The 4,328-nt window shown below is 43.0% G+C and overlaps 1 pseudogene; it reads right to left on the reverse strand.

The window, feature by feature from the left end:
- Positions 1 to 710: 710 nt before the first annotated feature.
- LOC147435706 (MFS-type transporter clz9-like) lies at positions 711 to 1,837 on the reverse strand (annotated as a pseudogene).
- Positions 1,838 to 4,328: the final 2,491 nt, after the last annotated feature.

A 4,328-nucleotide genomic window follows, 5' to 3' on the forward strand; every position in this document is an offset into this window, starting at 1 on the left:
ACCATGCAGTAAAGAATAATTGAAATGCACAAAGACAAATCCTGAGTGTTCAAAATAGATTAAAGGCTTGTGGATTAAGACATAAAAGGTAAGATTGGTGTAGCTTGGGGAATATATTTGGTAAGTTTGGGGAGACTGTCGACAAAACCTTAGTACAACGCCGCCTAAATGATAAATATGAGGAAAGAAATGCTTGTCGAAATGGGGGATGTACAAGGGACAAAACATTTACCAAACATGATAAATTGCTATGATTGGAAGTGACCCACAAAGCTACGCTATCAAGAAAGAAGAGCTTGTCGTGTTCTTCGTAACTTCTCCATCCGCTGCCTTCGTGCATAGGCATGATATGGTGTATCTAGATGCAATGGCATGAGAATTAACCCTTGTGTAGAACCTTGCTCTCGAAGAATTGAGCGTAGATTGTTCTCAAAGAGTTATTGTTGTGCCTCCCAATTCTTCCTTGAAGCCTTTGCTTGTTGCGTATGAAGTTTCCATTGTGTGGCTGCCTCTTTCTCAGCTTGTATTTGTAACCGCTTGTTGTCTTTATCCACCTTCTTCTCCTCTCTTGCCTTTGCTATTTCATCCTTTTTTGCTGTTTTGGCTTTCATGCTCTGAATATACTGATTGGAAGTAAGAATCAAACTGTTGGTATAATCTACAAAGGGCTCTCTATTTACTTGCCGTATAGAAACTTCCATCATTGGCACTCATAGAATGTTGACAAGGCTGGCAGGCTGAACTGAATTGCTTTGCTGGTTGATGTTGAGGTTTGTGTGCTCATTTCCAAATATGTCTCGTTGCAAGCTGAGGGTAGAGTTGCCAATCTGATTTGTGTTCTCATTGTTGTTGTTTCTCACAATGGGTTGCAAGAGAGATATGTTTGCTTCTCTTCTTGGCAAAGTGTGGCAGTGGTTGGTTGTTGAAAGGGATGGAGGAAGAGAGTCACATGCTGGGTTAAAAGATGTTCCTTGCTGTTCAGGACTGTCATAAAACTTGCATGTATCATCATCTTCCTCCATCAGCCGCGTGTATGTGACCCCATTGACTGTAGGTGTATTTTCAAGAAGTGTATCTTCGTTTAAGAGTTGCTTGGCCATCATGCTGAGTGTATGAACGGCTTCATCCTCTCCACTTGGTAAAGGTGTGCTTGGTACCTGTGACAATTCTTCTTCTTCGGCTGCTGCATCCTCCACAACGCTGATATGATTACATGGCATGTTGTCAAATTTTACTGCATCAGGGTTAAATGGCCAAATTCCGGTTGCTTTGAAACCCGCTTTAATATTGTCCTCTGTTAAAGCACAGTGAATAGCTTTTGCTGCAATTGTGGCCAGCTCTAACTTGCTTGCCTGCCTTGAAAGAGTCCGCAGATGCCAACTGTCCCGCTCTTTGCGAAAGTGAATCTTCAAGGATTTGAATACGGATACATCCAAAGGTTGAAGCTTGTGTGATGTGTGTGCTGGTAGGGTAATAATATCTATACTTGAATCACGAGCCTTTTCAACAACCTCGAGGGAGACATGACTACCATGGCCATCCAAAATTAGAAGATGCCGATTTTCCTTACCAACAAGCTCCGTGATAGCTTTGTCGAAGTGCTCGATCCATGCTTGAAACAACTCACTGGTCATCCATGCCTTCTTTTGCATTGCCATTGCTGCTCCCTGTTCACAATTTTGAATGTAGTTTCCCAAATTCGGCTACCTTTGAATATGTAATATGATGGAATAGCATGCCCAACGGCGTTCACACAACATAAAACCGTCATCCACTCACGTGAATCACATGTAACATTATACACAGATTTAGTCCCCTTTCTTGCTAGAATCTTCATACCTTTGTCTCTTGATCCTTGGAATCCGGTTTCATCTGCATTCCATATGTTAGAAGGTGGATACTTGTGCTTTTGATATGATGAGCGAATGTTGTCATGCAAAGACTTTACAATGTCGGGTCGAAAGCGAGTTGCCCTTGACTGATCCAAGCTCTCTCCAACACGGAAAACTAGACTTGGATGTCGCTTTCGAAAGCCGGCCCACCAACTTTTGCCAGGGATTCCATTGGAACAGAGTGTATACCTTGTTTGACAAATTTCTGCCACTTTCAACTTAACATCCAACACTGAGACGCCATGACCTGAATCGCACTTCGCAAATATCCACTGAAGTAAAGCAGCCTCCTCTTCCTCCGTCAAAATTGTTTGTGGTCCTTTTCTCTTCTTGAGAGTTCTTCCTTCTTCCCAATTTGCAATTGCCGTTTTGCTTATCCCAAATTGCATGGAGCACTTGACTAAGGAGAGGCCATTCTCCCGTGCTTGAAGGGATTTAGCCATGTCTTCTTCTGTCCATGTACGTTGAAAGCGAGATTTTGTTGTTGCTGGTGGAAACTCTTCACAAGTGTTGTGATTTGGAGGGTCCATAACAATTGGTGAAGTCCTAGGTTTAGGGAATGTTGGTTTGGCTACCACTGCAAGTGGAGGACTTCTGGTTGTAAACTTGCTGGTTCGCTTCATTTTGTTGATGGGATGAGATGGTGTCTTCGTGCATATACCTTGTGGAGTGGGCCTTGATGGCTTGTCTGCTGCACCTCTGTTAGCTTGTGCTCTACCTCTTCTCTTTGCCATGCTGTTCTTGAAATGAAAAAGCCATTAGATGTATGGTATTTGTAGCAAACAATCACTTAATATGCTAATGCATTGAAAGAAAGTGGTGCAGCAAGTGATTTGATGAAAAGAACTCTTACAATTGAAGGTTTTAGTCCTTGAAGCTTTCGAGGAGAAGGGAATAGTCTTTGACTGAAAACTTCTTCTTGGGTGCGGGTTGAATGGACTTCTCCGGGCTAGGCAATCGCTTTTGTAATAATGTGGAAGTTTGGGGAGTGAATATGGAAGGAGCTTTGGGATTTATGAAGGAAGCTTTCTTTCTAGGTATTTTGCAAGTGAAAACAGGCAGGACGTGTACCTTGCCACAACAGCAAACCCTTCCACCATTTTTATGAAGAAGGAGACTTGTGCATAGCAAACCCTCGAGTTGTGGGTGTCTTTCGATTAGGCAGGCCTTGCACTCGCAAGGGGCATTGCTCACCATTTCTGAGAATTAACATCTGGTTGTCCTGTTTTGACGTTAAGTTGTTTTTGGTTTACTGCAGCATGGTGTTTCTCTTGCACCTTTAAGGAGGCTTTCTGTTGTTGAAGTAAAGCTGTTGTTGAAGTAAAGCGTGGGCATTGGCTTGTTGTGCTGCATCAGTTGTGGATTGGTGTGGAAAGAGGCTGCTTGTGTGAAGAGATGAGTGGGTGTGTATTACAGGGAAACCGTTTTGTTTTTGCTGGTTATGCGTGTTGTTATAGTGGGTTGTTCATAGCCAGGGCCGCATGCTAGTTAATTTTCACACTTCTGTTTGCCTAGTCATGAGTACTGAGGTATATGGTGTGTTATCATGTGCAGGTCACGCTCGCAATGAAGGAAGGTCACGCTCGCAATGAAGGAAGATTGTGTACCAGAAGAGGAACAATAAACATGTTGTAGTGCTCTGGGATTTCGCAAGTGGAGGTGTAGCTGAGGTCCAGTTAGGGTCCAGGCAAGCGTGTGTTGCATTCATCATGCCACGTTGTAAACTGTACCTTTAATAATGCAAGCTATTACCTTTTCGGGCCTTGTTCTGGTCCTAACTTTTGTCCATCTTCTGGACCCCGTCCCCCTACTGGCTCCTCTACCCTAACTTGAGTCTAGTGAATATGTACACACATTGTAGGCAATTATATGAGCAAGCAAATACGGAAAAAATGCCATTTTATGGTTCACTCCCATGTATGCCATCTTTTTTTACTGTTGAGGATGTATGCGGTGGGCTTGAAAAGTTGGCCACTCGCAAAGCGGGAGATCTTCAAGGTATCAAGCCGGAGATGATCAAATGGACTGGAGATTTTACCCATGAGTGGATGTGTGATATGTTCAACCTTGCACTTCAACATGGTATGCCTTATGATTGGAGTACTAATTGGGTTAAGCCTTTGCATAAAGGAGGGGATGTAAAGAATGTAAGCAACTACCGGACTATAATGATTGGGTCTCTTATGGCAAAGTTGTTTGGGTGCATAATGGAGATGAAATTGAGTGATTGGGCTGAAGAGAATGACAAGCGTGCAAAGGGACAAGCAGGTTTTCGTCGATGCCATAGCACCATTGATCATCTTGTCACTCTTTGTGTTCTCATGGAGGAAAGTCGGTTGAAAGGAAAGCGATTGTATTGTTGTTTTGTGGACTTTAAGAAAGCCTTTGATATGATTCCACGTAACAATTTGTGGAGAAGGATGGAAGAACTCCAAG

This window comes from Adiantum capillus-veneris, chromosome 18 (assembly GCF_014529385.1).
Source record: "Adiantum capillus-veneris isolate H3 chromosome 18, ASM1452938v2, whole genome shotgun sequence".
Classification (NCBI taxonomy): Eukaryota; Viridiplantae; Streptophyta; class Polypodiopsida; order Polypodiales; family Pteridaceae; genus Adiantum; species Adiantum capillus-veneris.